Source organism: Dendrobates tinctorius, unplaced genomic scaffold (genome assembly GCF_039654945.1).
Source record: "Dendrobates tinctorius isolate UK_male_01 unplaced genomic scaffold, ASM3965494v1 ptg000223l, whole genome shotgun sequence".
Lineage (NCBI taxonomy): Eukaryota > Metazoa > Chordata > Amphibia > Anura > Dendrobatidae > Dendrobates > Dendrobates tinctorius.
Window position 1 is genome coordinate 3,850,058 of NW_027361890.1, and position 23,141 is coordinate 3,873,198.

Sequence of the window (23,141 nt, forward strand, 5' to 3'; positions counted from 1 at the left end):
TCTAGCAGCCATTTTGTTGAAAGTTAGAGAAGATTCAACTTTTACAAAAGAGCTGATAAAATGTATTAAATGGAGGATGGAAAATGAGATCATGTCTCCTAGCAACCTCAGCCGATGTGCGTAGAGGAAGATTGGATCAATCAATAGGGTCACAGGTTACCAAATATATGGTCAGTATGCTTATACGTGATAGTGTGGTAGCGAAGTGTAGAGTAGTTAAAATGTCAGGCTGTAAGAATTTAGGGACCTAGACTGGAGACAATGATAAGATTTTAGGACAGTAGCCATAGATACCAATGACTTATGGGTTTTAGTGTTGCTTGAAGAAATGTTAATTAATATCTTCGTATTATGTCATTATAGTCTCTTTTCTAAACCACGTTTCTGTAGATTACCATGAAAACGCCTTAGAATTATAATGTTAACGCCCTCTGCGGTAAAATGCAGCTTTCTTTGTTCTGGTAATGTATAAGAAGCCCCTGTTACTGTCGATCGGGGCCATTCCATCGCCATCATGCCACTGTGCCTCACCATGGCCAGGGCACAGAGCCATTCCATCGCCATCATGCCACTGTGCCTCACCATGGCCAGGGCACAGAGCCATTCCATCGCCATCATGCCACTGTGCCTCACCATGGCCAGGGCACAGAGCCTTATCACCGCTAGACCTCCTAGCAAATCTCTGCCTGTCTGAATTCCTGTTTTTGCCCGCATATACCAACTCCTCTGTTATTCTGTACCTGTTTTGCCGTGTATCTCCGAATAAACCTTCAACCTCAGCTTGATAAGAGATCGTCTGTGGAACTTCTTCCCGACTCTTCCAGCTCTCAGTAGGACTTTTTCTTACACTAGCCTTGTTCTACTCATTTTTTTTTCCAAAAAATAACACAAAACCTAAAAGGAAATTAATACAGTCTGTTATCTCAGGCTGAGGCCTGGTATAACTGTGGTGGAAATATCTTTTTTTTTTTTTTCTCAAATAGATTTTTATTAATCAGAATTCAAAATACAGAATATACCTTAAATCTTCCACAAACAATAAATTTACAAATTGAACATCCCTGTTCCCCCCCCATGTAGACAGCATATATACGGTAACTCTTTTCTCCATAAGATTTCTATTACACCGTAATTTACCATTAGTCATCCTCTTTACCCATATTGTCAATCAAACCATACAAATCAGAAATGTTCCTATGTCCGGGTATTAATGGTTTATCCACAACACCAGCATTGTAAAATATAGCACATTCCCATCAGTTAACTGCACTGTATTGAAACCAGGGATTCCACAACCTCTCATAGGTTTTAGAATTGCCTCTTTTAGCATATATCCTTTCCTCCAACTGGATGATACAAGACACCTGTTTCACAAACTCTCTCCCAGAAGGTGGTTCTTTCCTGATCCAGTTCTTCGCAATCAGCTTCCTTGCTACATATAGTAGTCTGGCTATAGCAAGCTTTGCACTATTAACTATTTCAATTTCCTCCACAGATCCCAGTATGCAGACCAGTGGGTTTTTGGGTATAACACTTCCGAAAGCCCCTTTTATTTTGTTAATGACATTAAACCAGAATGCAGATAGCGTGGGACAAGTCCACATCATATGAAGGATTCCGGCATCAGACCCCCCTTACCTTGGACAGTCAGAGTTGTCCCTCAGCCCCATTTTAAACATCAGAAGGGGGGTACGGTACACACGATGGATCACATAAAGATGGGACAACCTAGCTGGTTCACTCATAGTGAGTTTGGGGACATATTCTAGGACGCTGCCCCATACCTCGTCAGTCATCACCCCAATCTCTCCCTCCCATTTGGATCTTGCTTTAAGCGGGAAGCCCATTAAATGTGTATGCAATTAATCTTTGTAGGTGTTAGAAATTACCCCTTTCGTAAGTCCAGCACCACCACATATATAGTCCAACACTATGTCAGATTGTGTCTGCAGGTTTCTGGAAAGCTTTTGAGCCGTAATGGCATGCCTTACCTCACTGTAGTGGTACCATTCAGAATCTGGCAACTGAAACTCACTCTGTAATTGCACAAATGGTCTCAGCTCCCCGTTATCCATAATTTGAGACATTAATGTCAGCCCCCTACATTTCCAGCCTTCCAGTCTCCCAAGTTTCCGAATCTCTGGGAGGTTACTATTATCCCATATAACTGTGAATCTAGTCAACCCGGTCACCCCTCTCACCCTCTTTAGTCTGTTCCACAGGTCTTGCAAGAGTTGCAGAGTGGGACACCCGTCTCCCATTACACCCATCTTCCCATCCTCTAGGCCAAGTATCAACGGGCTTCTATTTAGTACGTATTCCAGCACTCCTCTGATGACGCCTGCCTTCTCTTGATTAGACCACCCTCTGAGATGTTGACTTTGGGCAGCTAAAAAATACAGTTCTGGGTTTGGTAGTGCCAGTCCCCCCTCATCCTTTGGTCTTTGCAAGGTTTCAAGCCTTATTCTAGGTTGTTTCTTACCCCATACCAAGGCCCTAAACAGTAAATTCACCACTCCGAACCTTTTCTGTGGTATCCAGATTGGGGAGTTGTGTAATATATAGAAAAGCTTGGGCATTAAAACCATTTTAAGTATATTAATCCTTCCCACCACCAACAAGTGTAATTTGTTCCAAGTATCCACCTTAGTTCTTAGAATTGCCATTAGGGGTACTAGATTAGTATTAAGGTACTCAGTCACCGGTAGGGAAACCTGTATCCCCAAATATATAAACATTTCCACACGTTGTAGTTTGTTGGCCCCTATGTCTTCCTGAGTCCATACCACCTCCTTGTCCACTTTAAATAGGCTTGATTTAGACCAATTTATGGTCAGTCCTGAGATCTCAATGGTCTGCACAGCATGATCCAATGAAGCCGAGGGGTCTCCTAGGAATAACAAAAGGTCATCCGCATACAGGGCCACCTTTTCCTCCAAATCGCCATATTGAAACCCCTTTATTGCCTTGTTGCGTCTAATAGTATCCGCCAATGGCTCTATCGCAATAGCGACAGTGGACAGCCTTGCCTCGTTCCTCTATGCAGCTGTATTCCCGCGGACATTACCCCATTAATCTTAACTCTAGCTGTGGGTTGAGTATACAATAGCTGAATCCACGCTGTAAATTGAGGACCAAAGCCCATACTATGCAGCACTCTCCACAGGTATGACCATTCTACAGAGTCAAAGGCTTTATGGGCATCAAGTGAGGCTATCACCCTCCCACCTGGGTTATCGACTGGCAACTGCAGATTGAGATATAGTCTCCGTATATTGGCTGCTGTTGATCTGTTGGGCATAAACCCCAATTGATCCATATGGATCAATGTATCAACAACACCAGTTAGTCGGTTCACCAGCACTTTAGCCAGTATTTTCACATCAGCTGTCAGCAAGTATATTGGCCTGTATGAATCTGGAATTCCTGGATTTTTACCGTCCTTAGGAATCACCACTATCACCGCCTCCCGCATAGACGCAGGCAAAATCCCTTCTTTCATAGCCTCCTCAAACACTATTAATAGCTTGGGTAGCAGAATTTCTTCTAGGTGTTTGTATATTTCCGCAGGAAAACCGTCTGCTCCCGGGGCCCTCTCATTAGTCATGCCATGCAGAGCCATCTCCAACTCCTCTACTGTGATAGGAGACTCCAACTTATCCCTATCTTCCATAGATAGTGTCAGAAGCAGTCCCGCTCCTAGAAATGCCTCCGCCCCCCCTTCCCTTCCCATTCTACTCGATGAATAGAGGTTCTGGTAAAAACCTGCGAAGACCTCCAGAATTTCGGGCGTTTCAGTAACCCTTGTCCCCTTTGCATTATCCATACTATGTATAAATGAGCTGCCTCTCTGGGCTGCAGCTATAATCGACAATAGATGACCAACTTTATCCCCTTCTTCATAAAATCTAATCTTCTGAAAAGCCTGCTTCTTAGTTGCTTTATCTTGTAGTAACTAGAGTTGAGCGAAACGGGTCGAAAAATTTCAAAAGTCGCCGACTTTTGGCAAAGTCGGGTTTCATGAAACGAAACCCGACCCTAGGATGAGGTCGGCCACGAGGTCGGCGACTTACGCGCCAAAGTCGCGTTTCAAATGTTTGTTTTGCGCTCTTTTTCAGCCAATCAGGATCCACGGACACTGTGGGCAACGTGATGACATAGGCAGGGGTCACCACCATCTTTCAGAAGGGCATGCAAGTGATTGGCTTGTTTTGGTGGGCGTCACAGGGGGTATAAAAGGGCGTGCACGCCGACCGCCATCTTACTTCTGCCGATCTTAGCATAGGGAGAGGTTGCTGCTGCTGATTCTGTAGGGAGAGCGTTAGGCAGGGAAGAAGAAAAAAAAACTGCTTCTGCTGCTAGCGATTTTGCCTGTACAACACACCAGTCACTGTGTGTGCAGTGCAAGGGGAGGCTATATTTTGGTGGATCAGCGGTGTTGGTTGTTAGGCTGCCTTCTAAGGCTTCCTGATGGCTGCATTGCTGTTTACCCACTGCTCTGCAAACTGCTTTTTTAAAAGCAATCCCAATTTTTTTTTTTGTCCTGCTGAGGTACTGAGCGTGCATTTTTTCACACCATACAGCGGTGCACACTCCTCACACAGTACCGTGTAACGGCTGTTATCACAGCCACAGTGAAGCTATCTGTGTGTCACTCTGTGAGAATAAGTCGAGGACATGTTCCGTTCTTACAGACCTGCACCTTCTAGTTTTGTCTAGCTTTCAAACAGAAAGTGGTGAGTTCTCCTTCAATGGAAGTCTTCAAACAGAGGCTGGACAGACATCTAACTGGGATGATTTAGCGAATCCTGCTTTGAGCAGGGGGTTGGACCAGATGGCCCAGGAGGTCCCTTCCAACTCTACCATTCTATGATTCTAGTTAAATATATTTGCTGTTTGATCACATTCAAAACTATAGAGAGACAGCGTGTGTCAGTCCGTATACTTAAAAAACACGGAGCTTGACAATTTTACGTACACCGGACAGCCGTGCACGCTCGTCTCGGTACCGTGTAACGGCTGTCATCACGGCCACAGTGAAGCTATCTGTGTGTCACTGTGGAAGGATAAGTGGAGGACTTGTTCCGTTCATACAGACCTACACTCTAGGGAGATTCCTATTCTGCCCAATTCTATATACACCTTGTAGTTTGTGATACACTAGCCAATTTCTGCCTGTGACATAGCGCTGTGATATTCAGTGGGCCTCACACAATCCAAAAGTGTCCAGTGTCCACTAGTGTGTGCAGAAATTCAAAATCTCCGTGATCCTGTAGTCACTTTTTTCACACCTGTGCCATCGAGCCTGTGACATAGCGCTCTGATATTCAGTGGGCCTCACACAATCCATAAGTGTCCAGTGTCCACAAGTGTGTTCAGAAATTCAAAATCTCCCTTTTCCTGTAGTCACTTTTTTCACGCCTGTGCCATCAAGCCTGTGACATAGCGCTCTGATATTCAGTGGGCCTCACACAATCCATAAGTGTCCAGTGTCCACAAGTGTGTGCAGAAATTCAAAATCTCCCTTATCCTGTAGTCACTTTTTTCACACCTGTGCCATCAAGCCTGTGACATAGCGCTCTGATATTCAGTGGGCCTCACACAATCCATAAGTGTCCAGTGTCCACAAGTGTGTGCAGAAATTCAAAATCTCCCTTATCCTGTAGTCACTTTTTTCACACCTGTGCCATCAAGCCTGTGACATAGCGCTCTGATATTCAGTGGGCCTCACACAATCCATAAGTGTCCATTGTCCACAAGTGTGTGCAGAAATTCAAAATCTCCCTTATCCTGTAGTCACTTTTTTCACACCTGTGCCATCGAGCCTGTGACATAGCGCTCTGATATTCAGTGGGCTTCACACAATCCATAAGTATCCAGTGTCCACAAGTGTGTGCAGAAATTCAAAATCTCCCTTATCCTGTAGTCACTTTTTTCACACCTGTGCCATCGAGCCTGTGACATAGCGCTCTGATATTCAGTGGGCCTCACGCAATCCATAAGTGTCCAGTGTCCACAAGTGTGTGCAGAAATTCAAAATCTCCCCTGTCCTATAGACACCTTGTACCTTGTTTTACATTACTATATAGTTTGTTGGATTTTGTCTACATTTCTACCAAAAATGAGGAAGGCTGGTGGAAGAGGCCATGGAATTGGGCGGGGGTTGGCAGCTGGTAATGATGGTGTTGGTGGTGGATCTGATGGTAGTGGCAAAAGCAAAATAGGACCGAATGCAGGAGGTGTTGAGCCTGCGTCATCGTCTGGCTCCACAAGGCCTCGAAGGCTTACTTTTCTAGGAGTTGGCAAGCCGCTTTTAAAGCCAGAGCTGCAGGAAAAAGTTTTGGCTTACATTGCTGACTCAGCCTCCAGCTCTATCGCCTCCTCTTCTGAAGTTGTAAAAAGTAAAAGCACTGAGTCGTCATTGGAGGCTCATGTTCATGAACCACACCTTTCCTTGTGTCCTTCACCCCAACCAAGATTGAAGGATGACGCAGGCCATACTACTGATTACTCCATGGAGCTGTTTTCACATACCATGCCTGGATTATCAAGTGAAATGGTGAATTACCCAGGCCAAGATGAATCTGACATGGAGTGCACTGATGCACAGCCACTGATAGATGATTCTGCTGGTACATTCACTCAGAGCACTACATTGTCCTCGCAGTGTACAGAGCCAGATTCTGACCCTGATGAGACTCAGGTGCCCCTTCCCGCACACTATACCACCATACATGGTGACACAGAGGAAGGTGCACATGACATTGAAGAGGAGGTGATGGATGACCCAGTTGTTGACCCAGATTGGCATCCATTGGGGGAAGAGGGTGCTGCTTCCAATAGCTCAGATGAGGAGCATCCACAGCAGACATCGACATCGCAACAGCTGTTATCTGGCAGGCACGGAGCACTCCAAAGACAGGTTCCAAACATCAAAAGAGTTGCTGGACAGCTTGTCCAGAGGGTCAAAATATCACAGCGTGCTAGGCCGCAAAATGTCTGCCAAAGTAGGAAGAGTGCAGTGTGGCACTTTTTTGAACAAAATCCTCATGATCAGGCCAAGGTTATCTGTAAGAAGTGCGCAAAGACCTTTAGCCGAGGGAAAAATCTGAAAAATTTGAATACCAGTTGCATGCTTAGACATTTAACCACCATGAACTTGCAAGCGTGGACGGACTACCAAACCTCACGTACCACATGTGCAACTGCTCCCAATGAAGGTAGTCAGCAATGCTACATTGTTTCCCCCACTGTAAGCCCACCGGTCAGCACAGCAGCAAATGTTGAGGTGTCGTTGCAAGGCCACAGCAGTCAGGGAATCCCACTGTTAAATCAACGAAATACTAAATCTAGGCCATCAGAAAGAATACCAACTCCATCACCATCATCAACCCTCTCTCAGTCCGCCCTGTCCACCGCTAGTTCCACCATATGCAGCTCTCAAGTCCAGCTCACCCTCCCAGACACTATGAGTAGGTCAAGAAAGTACTCAGTCTCTCATCCGCGTACACTGGGTTTGAACGCCCACATTGCCAAACTAATCTCGTTTGAGATGATGCCCTATCGGTTGGTGGAAAGCGCAGCTTTCCGTGAACTCATGGCCTATGCAGTACCACGCTATGACCTACCCAGTCACCACTTCTTCTCTCGCAAAGCCATCCCAGCCCTCCACCATCATGTGAAAGACCGCATTGTCCATGCACTCAAGCAGTCAGTGAGCGGAAAGGTGCACCTCACAACTGATGCATGGTCCAGTCGGCATGGCCAGGGCCGTTACGTGTCCATCACTGCGCACTGGGTTAATGTGGTGGATGCAGGGTCCACAGGGGACAGCGGTGGTGGGACAGTGCTGCCTAGCCCACGGTATAGGAAACAGTTGGCTGTAGGCGTTCGACCCTCCTCCTCCTCCTCCAGAAGCGAAAGCTCGTCCACAGAGCGCAGTCGTACGAGCACTCCATCTGCAGCTGCCACTGTTGCACACGAGGTGTCCCCCTATCGAGCAGCTAGTGGAAAGCGTCAGCAGGCTGTGTTGCAGATGATGTGTTTGGGCGACAGACACACCGCCGAGGTGCTGGCCGAGGACTTTCAGTGACAAACTGAGTCATGGCTGGGCAGTGTACATCTTGAGGCAGGCAAGGTAGTTAGTGATAACGGCCGTAATTTTGTGGCAGCCATAGCCCTTTCAAAACTCAGCCACATACCTCGCTTGGCTCACACCTTGAACCTGGTGGTGCAGTGCTTCCTCAAAAATTATCCGGAGTTAACAGCCCTGCTCCAGAAGGTGCGAAGACTGTGCGCGCACATCCGCCGGTCGCCTCTACACTCCATTCGTATGCAGAAGCTGCAGCGATTGCTCCACCTTTCCAACCACCGCCTCATTATCGACATTGCAACAAGGTGGAACTCCACCCTGCACATGGTTGAGCGGCTGTGTGAGCAGAGGCAGGCCATAATGCATTTGTGGGAGGATACAAGGCCAGGCACTTTGAGAGCAGACATGGAGTTGACAGGTGTGCAGTGGTCGAAGCTGAAAGACCTCTGTAAAGTCCTTCAGTGTTTTGAGGAATGCACACGGCTGGTAAGCGCAGATGACGCCATCCTAAGCATGAGCATCCCACTTATGCGTCTGCTCATACAAACTTTGACGCACCTTAAGTAGCAGGCTTCTGCAGCCAATGTTGATGAGGAGGAAGAGGAGGAGGGAATCCTTGATGACATTCAGCCATTGTCTGCTCAGGGACCTCTCCTGGACGAGGTGGAGGAAGAAGAGGAGGAGGAGGACGATGATGGGGATGATTACTTAGAGGAGGAGGATGCATCTCGTGGGGCAATTGAAAATGTTGGCGTGGCAAGGTCTGGTACAGGGTTTGTGCGTGACTGGAGGGATGTGGATTTGCCAGAAAGTGCTCCTCCAACCAGCACTCGCAGTGCATCATTGACACCGGGAACATTGGCCCACATGTCAGATTATGCCTTGCAGATCTTAAAAAGGGACCCCCGCATTGCCAAAATGATGAACGATGACGACTACTGGTTGGCCAGCATCCTGGATCCACGCTATAAAGGCAAATTACAAAATATCATGCCACAGGAGAACCTTGACCTAATATTGGCTAATAAACAAGCAACTCTGGTAAATCGGTTGCTTGAGGCATTCCCAGCACACAGCAGCGGTGATGGTTCTCACACGAGCCGTACGGGCCGGGGGCAGCTTGGCAGAGGTATTCGTGGTGCACACAGCAGAAGTGGCGTTGGAGACAGGGGTTTCATGACAATGTTGTGGACTGATTTTTCAAGTACCGCTCACACAACTGGTAATACTGCATCGATGGAAAGTGACAGGAGACGGCAGTTGTCAACTATGGTTACAAACTACTTTTCCTCCCATATCGATGTTCTCCCACACAGGTCATTCCCCTTTGACTATTGGGCCGCTAAACTGGACACCTGGCCTGAATTGGCACAATATGCCTTACAGGAGCTCGCTTGCCCAGTTGCAAGTGTGCTATCGGAAAGAGTCTTCAGTGCAGCTGGATCAATCCTGACAGAAAAAAGGACCCGTCTGTCAACCCAAAATGTGGATGATCTAACCTTCATTAAAATGAACCATGCATGGGTTTCCAAGGATTTTGTCCCACCTTCCCCTGATGACACATAGGGTGACAGAAAAATGGCTTGCTTTGGTCCACCTCTTCCTGGGACTTAACCTATTTCGCCTTTTGCATCAGCTGAATGTCCAACATCAACATATGCCACTTTCAAAAACTCCCTAACTGTGCTGCCTCCCCCCCATGGCCGGGGTCTCCACCTAGCGCACGACACCGTGCGAGTGCCGTTGCCCTGGACAGGTGGGTAGGCCGACTCTTCGGCACGGGCACTGGCACAGGGTCCCTCATAGTGCAATCAAGTGTCTCTGACGGTGGTGGTGCACACCCGCCGTCAGACACACCGCCATACTATGAGGGGCCCAGTGCCAGTACTGACGCCCACGAGTGGGCCCCCCTTGCTTGGGCAGGGCCCCATCATTTGCAATCTTTACCTCTCCCTGCTCCTCCGCTGTGTAGTCTGGGCCGTCAAATCCATACTGTGCCTGACACCGTCTGAGCCTGCCTCCTGATGTATAGACATATATTTTGAATGTGTACACTATGCTATCCATACATGTTATCCGGGGATACGGTACCCTTTCTCACCTTTGTGCAATCACGTGCAATCCATACTGGGCCTAACACCGTCTGAGTCTGCCTCCTGATGTATAGACATATATTTTGAATGTGTACACTATGCTATCCATACATGTTATCCAGGGATACGGTACCTTTTCTCACCTTTGTGCAATCACATGTAATTCATACTGGGCCTGAGAATGGCTGGCGAGCTGTTAAGCAAGCTACAGCACCTGTGGTTTGCACACGTAAGTTTTTCATTTTTTAAGGAATGACGGTTAGGCCTAATTCCGGAACTGCGGTTGACCTGCACTTACTGGGAAATCATCGTTCGCGGGTAATAATTGTAATCACAGATCCCCATCACTAACGTTGTTCAGCGGGTTATCTGCACCTGTAAGCGACAAACGCTGGCCTTTTCAGTGTAGCGCACATGCAGCCACGGACATGTAAGGGCATGACACACCAGTTATTGGCCAATCTTATGTGCCAGAGCCTCACGTGTCCCTCTAGTAAGCTGGACTCGGACCGCGGGGCATGACGGAGTCTCGTTCGTTAACGGAATTAAGCTTGCAATGTGTTCATCTTTTCTGTAGCTGGCATGGTTGAGGTTTCCCAGGTGGAGTCGAATTAAACCGTAGGCTCCACTCCTGGTGGTGCCCTTCTGGACATTCCTTTAAGGTTCAGCTTTGCAACCATACTGCCCACGTAAAACAAACACTTTGCCTTCATGAACGCTGTTTGGAGGGTCATGACTCGTGGGAATAACGCCGCCCAATCAGTTAACCTGCTAGAGAGATCCTTCGTTGCTCCCAAGCATGACATCACACTCCCTAGGAGGAAGGTAATGCCACTGTGGCGACCGTACTCCTGGGGGCGACACAAGTGCACTGATGCCCAGCCACTGCTCGATGAATCTGCTGGTACATTGACACAGACCACTACATTCCCCTCGCACGCTACACGGCCTGAATCTGACCCTGATGAAACTCAGGTTACCCTTCCCATATACAGTTCCATCTTACACGGTGACAAAGAGGAAGCTGCAGATGAAAGTGCAGGTTCGGCCCACCCGCCATCAGACACACCACCGTACTATCAGGGGCCCTGTGCCAGTGCCGTCGCCAACGAGTGGGCCCCCCCTGATTGCTCAGGATCACAGCACTTGCAAGGTTGAAATACTGTGCAGTGAGATGGAAGATGGGAACGACGAGGAGTCCAGACTAGTACAGGGATTCCCTAGCGAGGAGACTTATTTCATTGTTTTCAATGTTGGGACAGCAATTTTTGGGGAGCACTGTACTCTGAAGAATGATAGATGGGGCCCACCATACACTGGGACATTCCAAAGGTGGACATCAGACACTGGAGCAGCATTTACAGGGCCCATTATACACTAGAGCATTAGAAATGGGGCCCATTATGTTTGAAGCATTATTTGGGCCCAGAAGACAGTGGAGCTTCATCCATGGGGACCAACATATACTGTAGCATTATGTGGAGCTCATCATATACTGTTTCAAACATTATATGGGACCAATGATTCTGTATGGAGAAATAGATGGGCCTTGTCATGAGATGTAAAAAGTGAAGTATTTTTCATTGTACTATACCGCTATTTCTCTGCCGTATTGGAGCATGATGAGTTGTGGTATGTGTTAAAGGGGCGCTCTTTCGCCCAGGGCACATGAAAACCTGGAGCCAGCCCTACCCCCCCACAACTTTAGCCAAATAACCCCCATTTTTCAGTGCGTAACTTGTATTATGAAGTTAATTAAGGTTGACAAGCTTAAGTAAGAAGAATTGATGCTTTTGGCATTCAAATGGGCACTGTAGGTGTGTTTCCTGTCCTCCTCTCACTGCCGACTTTTATTCCCCATTGACTTACATTGGGTTTCGTGTTTCGGGACGACCCCGACTTTTCCCTATAGTCGGCCGATCTTGCTCGACCCGACTTTTGGAAAAGTCGGGTTTCACGAAACGAAACTCGACCCTAAAAAAACAAAAGTCGCTCAACTCTACTAGTGACTGCATACTCAACACCTCTCACTATGTACCTCCTGCTCCCTTGATTCATTATATTCACATGCACCTTCCGCCCCAATTCATTATCATGTCTTCTCTCTCCCACCCTCTATTCATTATCAACAACTCTCTCCCCACATTCAATATTTCATTTACTCCCCCACCCTCAAAATTCATTATTTGCTCTCCCCCAGACCATCATTTGCTCTCCCCACCCCCACCTGCAATTCAATTGCAACCCCCGTCCTTCACTCTCAATTACTCATTTGCAGTCTTGTGACCCTCCCCCACTTTATCATGTGCAGTCTCCTTCCCTCCCACTTCATCATGTGCAGTCCCCTTCCCCAACTTCATGTGCAGTCCCTTTTCCACCACTTCATCATGTGCAGTCTCCTCCACCCCACTTCATCATGTGCAGTCCCCCGTACCCCCCTACTTCATGTGCAGTCCTCTTACACCCCCAAATCATCATTTGCAGTCCCCCTGAACCAACATTTCATCATTTGAAGTCCCCCTCAGTTCACCATTTGCAGTCCCCCTTCCCCCCACTTCATCATGTGCAGTCCCCTTTACCCGCATTTCATCATGTGCAGTCCCCTTTAAGCCCCCTTCATCATGTGCAGTCCCCTTTAACCCCCTACTTCACTATTTTCAATCCCCCTCCCCCACTTCTTTATGTGCAGTCCCTTTTAACCCCCCACTTCATGTGCAGTCCCTTTAATCCCCCACTTCATCATGTGCAGTCCCCTTTAACCACACCATTTCATCATGTGCAATCCCCCCTCCCCCCACTTCATCATGTGCAGTTCCCTTTAACCCCCACTTCACCATGTGCAGTCCCTTTAACTCCCCACTTCATCATGTGAAGTCCCCTTTAACCCCCAATTTCATCATGTGCAATCCCCCTTCCCCTACTTCATCGTGTGGAGTCCCCTTTAACCCCAATTCATCATGTGCAGTCCCCTTTAACCCCCAAATTCATCATGTGTAGTCCCCTTTAGCCCCCCAACTTCATCATGTGCAGTCCCCTTTAACCCCCCACTTCAACATGTGCAGTCCATGTGCAGTCCCTTTAACCCCCACTTCATCATGTGCAGTCCCCCCTCACCTCCCCCATTTCATTATGTGCAGTCCCCTTTACTCCCACTTCATCCAGCATAGTCCCCTTTAATCCTCCCACTTCATCATGTGCAAGTCCTCTTTACCCCACTGCATTTCATCATGTGCAGTCCTCCTTCCCCCCACTTCATCATGTGCAGTCCTCTTTATCCCCCACTTCATCATGTGCAGTCCCTTTTAACCCTCCCACTTCATCATGTGCAGTCCCCTTTACCCCCCACACTTCATAATGTGTAGTTCCCACCCTCACCCCCCACTTCATCATTTGTAATTCCTCATTATCCCCTCACCCATTGAATTCATTGTATAAGGAAAACAAAAACATTTTATATACTTACCTCACAGACGTTCCTCAGCATCGCAGCTCTGCTTCAAGCATCCGGTACATGTCGGCACATACGCGATGATGTCACAGTGTACGCGCCGCCACCATTGTCTTACAGGAAGTACATAGAAGTCGAAGGGAGAGAGCAGGAGCTGCGCAGCTGTCAAGGTAAGATGGCCATGCAAAGCTCCGAGAAAGTGCCGCAGCATGCATCACTTTAATGCATGATCGGGCCTGGTGAGCAGAAGTACATAAGCCCCACATAGCAGTTAGGGAAGTAATGCCGTGATGGTGGCCCTGGTCTGCATCACTGTGATGTGGCTGGGAAAGTAGCTGAAAATACTCAAAGGTACAGTGTGGGCCCCTGGCGGCCCTGAGCAGCTGCTTTGGAACTGGCCAAGAGAGCATTTGCTCCCTTCCCCCCAGCCCAGCCCTCTCCTGACAACACATATGTAAATAGGCTAATTCTTCTATGGGGAAGTGTGACTTCCTCTGTGCATGCACTCACTGAATAACTTGACTCTTGTGCTTGGAGTCAAAATAGAGAGCCAGAGAACAGACCATGTTCTAGTAGACAAACATAAGCCATAGTTGTCCATTTATATGGTAACTAGAGTTGAGCGACTTTTGGTTTTTTAGGGTCGAGTTTCGTTTCGTGAAACCCGACTTTTCCAAAAGTCGGGTCGAGCAAGATCGGCCGACTATAGGGAAAAGTCGGGGTCGTCCCGAAACACGAAACCCAATGTAAGTCAATGGGGAATAAAAGTCGGCAGTGAGAGGAGGACAGGAAACACACCTACAGTGCCCATTTGAATGCCAAAAGCATCAATTCTTCTTACTTAAGCTTGTCAACCTTAATTAACTTCATAATACAAGTTACGCACTGAAAAATGGGGGTTATTTGGCTAAAGTTGTGGGGGGGTAGGGCTGGCTCCAGGTTTTCATGTGCCCTGGGCGAAAGAGCGCCCCTTTAACACATACCACAACTCATCATGCTCCGATACTGCAGAGAAATAGCGTTATAGTACAATGAAAAATACTTCACTTTTTACATCTCATGACAAGGCCCATCTATTTCTCCATACAGAATCATTGGTCCCATATAATGTTCGAAACAGTATATGATGAGCTCCACATAATGCTACAGTATATGTTGGTCCCCATGGATGAAGCTCCACTGTCTTATGGGCCCAAATAATGCTCCAAACATAATGGGCCCCATTTCTAATGCTCTAGTGTATAATGGGCCCTGTAAATGCTGCTCCAGTGTCTGATGTCCACCTTTGGAATGTTCCAGTGTATGGTGGGCCCCATCTATCATTCTCCAGAGTATAGTGCTCCCCAAAAATTGCTGTCCCAACATTGAAAACAATGAAATAAGTCTCCTCGCTAGGGAATCCCTGTACTAGTCTGGACTCCTCGTCGTTCCCATCTTCCATCTCACTGCACAGTATTTCAACCTTGCAAGTGCTGTGATCCTGAGCAAGCAGGGGGGCCCACTCATTGGCGACGGCACTGGCACAGGGACCCTGATAGTACGGTGGTGTGTCTGATGGCGGGTGGGCCGAACCTGCACTTTCATCTGCAGCTTCCTCTTTGTCACCGTGTAAGATGGAACTGTATATGGGAAGGGTAACCTGAGTTTCATCAGGGTCAGATTCAAGCCGTGTAGCGTGCGAGGGGAATGTAGTGGTCTGGGTCAATGTACCAGCAGATTCATCGAGCAGTGGCTGGGCATTAGTGCACTTGTGTCGCCCCCAGGAGTACGGTCACCACAGTGGCATTACCTTCCTCCTAGGGAGTGTGATGTCATGCTTGGGAGCAACGAAGGATCTCTCTAGCAGGTTAACTGATTGGGCGGCGTTATTCCCACGAGTCATGACCCTCCAAACAGCGTTCATGAAGGCAAAGTGTTTGTTTTACGTGGGCAGTATGGTTGCAAAGCTGAACCTTAAAGGAATGTCCAGAAGGACACCACCAGGAGTGGAGCCTACGGTTTAATTCGACTCCACCTGGGAAACTTCAACCATGCCAGCTACAGAAAAGAAGCACACATTGCAAGCTTAATTCCGTTAACGAACGAGACTCCGTCATGCCCCGCGGTCCGAGTCCGGCTTACTAGAGGGACACGTGAGGCTCTGGCACATGAGATTAGCTAATAACTGGTGTGTCATGCCCTTACATGTCCGTTTGTCGCTTACAGGTGCAGATAACCCGCTGAACAACGTTAGTGATGGGGATCTGTGATTACAATTATTACCCGCAAACGATGATTTCCCAGTAAGTGCAGGTCAACAGCAGTTCCGGAATTAGGCCTAACCGTCATTCCTGAAAAAGTGAAAAACTTACGTGTGCAAACCACAGGTGCTGTAGCTTGCTTAACAGCTCGCCAGCCGTTCTCAGGCCCAGTATGGATTACACGTGATTGCACAAAGGTGAGAAAGTGTACAGTATCCCCAGATAACATGTATGGATAGCATAGTGTACACATTCAAAATATATGTCTATACATCAGGAGGCAGGCTCAGACGGTGTTAGGCCCAGTATGGATTGCACGTGATTGCACAAAGGTGAGAAAGGGTACCGTATCCCCGGATAACATGTATGGATAGCATAGTGTACACATTCAAAATATATGTCTATACATCAGGAGGCAGGCTCAGACGGTGTCAGGCACAGTATGGATTTGACGGCCCAGACTACACAGCGGAGGAGCAGGGAGAGGTAAAGATTGCAAATGCCGGGGCCCTGCCCAAGCAAGGGGGGCCCACTCGTGGGCGTCGGTACTGGCACTGGGCCCCTCATAGTACGGCGGTGTGTCTGACGGCGGGTGTGCACCACCACCATCAGAGACACTTGATTGCACTATGAGGGACCCTGTGCCAGTGCCCGCGCACAAGAGTCTGCCTACCCACCTTCCAGGGCAACGGCACTCGCACGGTGTCGTGCGCTAGTTGGTGACCCCAGCCATGGGGGAGGGAGGCAGCACAGTTAGGGAGTTTTAGAAAGTGGCATATGTTGATGTTGGACATTCAGCTGATGCAAAAGGCGAAATAGGTCAAGTCCCAGGAAGAGGTGGACCAAAGCAAGCCATTTTTCTGTCACCCTATGTGTCATCAGGGGAAGGTGGGACAAAATCCTTGGAAACCCATGCATGGTTCATTTTAATGAAGGTTAGATCATCCACATTTTGGGTTGACAGACGGGTCCTTTTTTCTGTCAGGATTGATCCAGCTGCACTGAAGACTCTTTCCGATAGCACACTTGCAGCTGGGCAAGCGAGCTCCTGTAAGGCATATTGTGCCAATTCAGGCCAGGTGACAAGTTTAGCAGCCCAATAGTCAAAGGGGAATGACCTGTGTGGGAGAACATCGATATGGGAGGAAAAGAAGTTTGTAACCATAGTTGACAACTGCCGTCTCCTGTCACTTTCCATCGATGCAGTATTACCAGTTGTGTGAGCGGTACTTGAAAAATCAGTCCACAACATTGTCATGAAACCCCTGTCTCCAACGCCACTTCTGCTGTGTGCACCATGAACACCTCTGCCAAGCTGCCCCCGGCCCGTACGGCTCGTGTGAGAACCATCACCGCTGCTGTGTGCTGGGAATGCCTCAAGCAACCGATTTACCAGAGTTGCTTGTTTATTAGCCAATATTAGGTCAAGGTTCTCTTGTGGCATGATGTTTTGTAATTTGCCTTTATAGCGTGGATCCTGGATGCTGGCCAACCAGTAGTCGTCATCGTTCATCATTTTGTCAATGCGGGGGTCCCTTTTTAGGATCTGCAAGGCATAATCTGACATGTGGGCCAATGTTCCCGGTGTCAATGATGCACTGCGAGTGCTGGGTGGAGGAGCACTTTCTGGCAAATCCACATCCCTCCAGTCACGCACAAACCCTGTACCAGACCTTGCCACGCCAACATTTTCACTTGCCCCACGAGATGCATCCTCTTCCCCTAAGTAATCATCCCCATCATCATCCTCCTCCTCCTCTTCTTCCTCCACCTCGTCCAGGAGAGGTCCCTGAGCAGACAATGGCTGAATGTCATCAAGGATTCCCTCCTCGTCAACATTGGCTGCAGACACCTGCTCCTTAAGGTGCGTCAAAGTTTGCATGAGCAGACGCATAAGTGGGATGCTCATGTTTAGGATGGCGTCGTCTGCGCTTACCAGCCGTGTGCATTCCTCAAAACACTGAAAGACATTACAGAGGTCTTTCAGCTTCGACCACTGCACACCTGTCAACTCCATGTCTGCTCTCAAAGTGCCTGGCCTTGTATCCTCCCACAAATGCATTATGGCCTGCCTCTGCTCGCACAGCCGCTCAACCATGTGCAGGGTGGAGTTCCACCTTGTTGCAATGTCGATAATGAGGCGGTGGTTGGGAAGGTGGAGCAATCGCTGCAGCTTCTGCATACGAATGGAGTGTAGAGGCGACCGGCGGATGTGCGCGCACAGTCTTCGCACCTTCTGGAGCAGGGCTGTTAACTCCGGATAATTTTTGAGGAAGCACTGCACCACCGGGTTCAAGGTGTGAGCCAAGCAAGGTATGTGGCTGAGTTTTGAAAGGGCTATGGCTGCCACAAAATTACGGCCGTTATCACTAACTACCTTGCCTGCCTCAAGATGTACACTGCCCAGCCATGACTCAGTTTGTCGCTGAAAGTACTCGGCCAGCACCTCGACGGTGTGTCTGTCGCCCAAACACATCATCTGCAACACAGCCTGCTGACGCTTTCCACTAGCTGCTCGATAGGGGGACACCTCGTGTGCAACAGTGGCAGCTGCAGATGGAGTGCTCGTACGACTGCGCTCTGTGGACGAGCTTTCGCTTCTGGAGGAGGAGGGTCGAACGCCTACAGCCAACTGTTTCCTATACCGTGGGCTAGGCAGCACTGTCCCACCACCGCTGTCCCCTGTGGGCCCTGCATCCACCACATTAACCCAGTGCGCAGTGATGGACACGTAACGGCCCTGGCCATGCCGACTGGACCATGCATCAGTTGTGGGGTGCACCTTTCCACTCACTGACTGCTTGAGTGCATGGACAATGCGGTCTTTCACATGATGGTGGAGGGCTGGGATGGCTTTGCGAGAGAAGAAGTGGCGACTGGGTAGGTCATAGCGTGGTACTGCATAGGCCATGAGTTCGCGGAAAGCTGCGCTTTCCACCAACCGATAGGGCATCATCTCAAACGAGATTAGTTTGGCAATGTGGGCGTTCAAACCCAGTGTACGCGGATGAGAGACTGAGTACTTTCTTGACCTACTCATAGTGTCTGGGAGGGTGAGCTGGACTTGAGAGCTGCATATGGTGGAAGTAGCGGTGGACAGGGCGGACTGAGAGAGGGTTGATGATGGTGATGGAGTTGGTGTTCTTTCTGATGGCCTAGATTCAGTATTTCGTTGATTTAACAGTGGGATTCCCTGACTGCTGTGGCCTTGCAACGACACCTCAACATTTGCTGCTGTGCTGACCGGTGGGCTTACAGTGGGGGAAACAATGTAGCATTGCTGACTACCTTCTTTGTGATCAGGTGCACATGTGGTACTTGAGGTTTGGTGTTGTGTCCACGCTTGCAAGTGCATGGTGGTTAAATGTCTAAGCATGCAACTGGTATTCAAATTTTTCAGATTTTTCCCTCGGCTAAAGAAAGGTCTTTGCGCACTTCTTACAGATAACCTTGGCCTGATCATGAGGATTTTGTTCAAAAAAGTGCCATACTGCACTCTTCCTACTTTGGCAGACATTTTGCGGTCTAGCACGCTGTGATATTTTGACCCTCTGGACAAGCTGTCCAGCAACTCTTTTGATTTTTGGAACCTGTCTTTGGAGTGCTCCGTGCCTGCCAGATAACAGCTGTTGCGATGTCGATGTCTGCTGTGGATGCTCCTCATCTGAGCTATTGGAAGCAGCACCCTCTTCCCCCAATGGATGCCAATCTGGGTCAACAACTGGGTCATCCATCACCTCCTCTTCAATGTCATGTGCACCTTCCTCTGTGTCACCGTGTATGGTGGTATAGTGTGCGGGAAGGGGCACCTGAGTCTCATCAGGGTCAGAATCTGGCTCTGTACACTGCGAGGACAATGTAGTGCTCTGAGTGAATGTACCAGCAGAATCATCTATCAGTGGCTGTGCATCAGTGCACTCCATGTCAGATTCATCTTGGCCTGGGTAATTCACCATTTCACTTGATAATCCAGGCATGGTATGTGAAAACAGCTCCATGGAGTAATCAGTAGTATGGCCTGCATCATCCTTCAATCTTGGTTGGGGTGAAGGACACAAGGAAAGGTGTGGTTCATGAACATGAGCCTCCAATGACGACTCAGTGCTTTTACTTTTTACAACTTCAGAAGAGGAGGCGATAGAGCTGGAGGCTGAGTCAGCAATGTAAGCCAAAACTTTTTCCTGCAGCTCTGGCTTTAAAAGCGGTTTGCCAACTCCTAGAAAAGTAAGCCTTCGAGGCCTTGTGGAGCCAGACGATGACACAGGCTCAACACCTCCTGCATTCGGTCCTATTTTGCTTTTGCCACTACCATCAGATCCACCACCAACACCATCATTACCAGCTGCGAACCCCCGCCCAATTCCACGGTCTCTCCCACCAGCCTTCCTCATTTTTGGTAGAAATGTAGACAAAATCCAACAAACTATATAGTAATGTAAAACAAGGTACAAGGTGTCTATAGGACAGGGGAGATTTTGAATTTCTGCACACACTTGTGGACACTGGACACTTTTGGATTGTGTGAGGCCCACTGAATATCAGAGCGCTATGTCACAGGCTCGATGGCACAGGTGTGAAAAAAGTGACTACAGGATAAGAGAGATTTTGAATTTCTGCACACACTTGTGGACACTGGACACTTATGGATTGTGTGAGGCCCACTGAATATCAGAGCGCTATGTCACAGGCTCGATGGCACAGGTGTGAAAAAAGTGACTACAGGATAAGGGAGATTTTGAATTTCTGCACACACTAGTGGACACTGGACACTTTTGGATTGTGTGAGGCCCACTGAATATCACAGCGCTATGTCACAGGCAGAAATTGGCTAGTGTATCACAAACTACAAGGTGTATATAGAATTGGGCAGAATAGGAATCTCCCTAGAGTGTAGGTCTGTAAGAAAGGAACAGGTCCTCCACTTATCCTTCCACAGTGACACACAGATAGCTTTACACGGTACTGAGAGGAGCATGCACGTACACGGCTGTCCGGTGTACGTAAAATTGTCAAGCTCCGTGTTTTTTAAGTATACGGACTGACACACGCTGTCTCTCTATAGTTTTGAATGTGATCAAACAGCAAATATATTTAACTGTTTGAAAGCTAGACAAAACTAGAAGGTGCAGGTCTGTAAGAACGGAACATGTCCTCGACTTATTCTCACAGAGTGACACACAGATAGCTTCACTGTGGCTGTGATAACAGCCGTTACACTGTACTGTGTGAGGAATGTGCACCGCTGTATGGTGTGAAAAAATGCACGCTCAGTACCTCAGCAGGACAAAAAAAATATGGGATTGCTTTTAAAAATGCAGTTTGCAGAGCAGTGGGTAAACAGCAATGCAGCCGTCAGGAAGCCTTAGAAGGCAGCCTAACAACCAACACCACTGATCCACCAAAATATAGCCTCCCCTTGCACTGCACACACAGTGACTGGTGTGTTGTACAGGCAAAATCGCTAGCAGCAGAAGCAGTTTTTTTTTCTTCTTCCCTGCCTAACGCTCTCCCTACAGAATCAGCAGCAGCAACCTCTCCCTATGCTAAGATCGGCAGAAGTAAGATGGCGGTCGGCGTGCACGCCCTTTTATACCCCCTGTGACGCCCACCAAAGCAAGCCAATCACTTGCATGCCCTTCTGAAAGATGGTGGTGACCCCTGCCTATGTCATCACGTTGCCCACAGTGTCCGTGGATCCTGATTGGCTGAAAAAGAGCGCAAAACAAACTTTTGAAACGCGACTTTGGCGCGTAAGTCGCCGACCTCGTGGCCGACCTCATCCTAGGGTCGGGTTTCGTTTCATGAAACCCGACTTTGCCAAAAGTCGGCGACTTTTGAAATTTTTCGACCCGTTTCGCTCAACTCTAATGGTAACGTTATGTATTTTCCGCTGCACATGTGTAGACTTGCCTTTATGCTTTGGATTACTGTCTGAATCACACCATTGTCTAGGTATTAATAATATGAAAATAAAAATTAAACCTTAGTTACTAGAGATGAGTGAGTACATTCCACTCCATTATTCAAAACATTAGCATTTGCTAAAGTGTGGATTTTTTTTATTTGCTTCCACCACTGACCTCCATTAAACTGAATCATAAAAGACCATTTGAAGTTTAAAAAATAAGTTTAAAAAATAAAAAAAGAATATTTTACTGCTCACCTTTGTTGCCACTCTGCTCCTCACCATCATTTGTTTGGTTATCGTTGCATCTTTTTATTACCGCCGCTCGAGCTGAATCCCCAGGCTTTTTCACGATGGGACTTCCAGCTCTGATGATTCCTGGGATATTTCCTACCACGCACTCACAAGGTCATGCCTGCAAAGAACGACCCACACCTCAGAGCCGAAAAAAAAAAGTCCCGGTCCAGTGTGAATAGGCCTGGGACTGAACATGAGCAGAGGTGTTAGAAGACGTGCCTAGGAGCATACTGGGCACGGTGAGAAATGAAGGGATATGAGCGTTGAGGTGATAAAAAAATTATCATTTTTTCATCTTACATTTATTAGGCTCTGGTGTCAGAAGAGACACCAATGCATAATAACATACATTCAATTCACAGAGTATAACTTATCTGTAAATCGAATTTCCTTTGAAAATTTTCACGATCAACAAATTTTAATTTTGTTTGATTTGCTCATCTCTCTCAGTAACCCCTTCTAAAAACCCATGTACTAGATGAAATGTTTGGGATGTTGGTGCAGATACCCAGATATCGGAGCAATGTAACAAATACATTAATAAAATGTTAACTATTCTTTTAATGATGTTGTTTTTGTTAGCATAGCAACTATGGACATAAACTGAACAATTGTAAACCTTAGCAATGCTTACTGTATAATCTGCAGGGAAACCTGGCAACACGTGTCAATTTACCGTATTCACTACCACAAGTAGATTGTGATGGGGGGCACTACTAAAGAAACCAAGTTCCTGGGTAAAGAGTTTGCTGAAATGAAGGAAGAATTTGGTGTTAGTGTGGGACAGAAGAGAGCCCATTGTGTGCAAGGAGGGAGAAGAGTGGCGAAGAAACGGGAACAGGCGGTAGCGAGGAGCTGTTCAGGAAAGAGCTGTTTTGGCAGTACTGAACCAAAGTTCTGATTCGTTCAAGCCTGACATGGAAAACCTCTTGGATTGGACGAGTTGGGACTACACGTACTAGATTGTAAAAATTAGGTGCGTGAGGAACCCTATTCCCAACAGTTACAAATACGGACCAATAGCAGAGAACCAATGGTCAACAAGAAGAAAAGTGAAAGCAGGGCT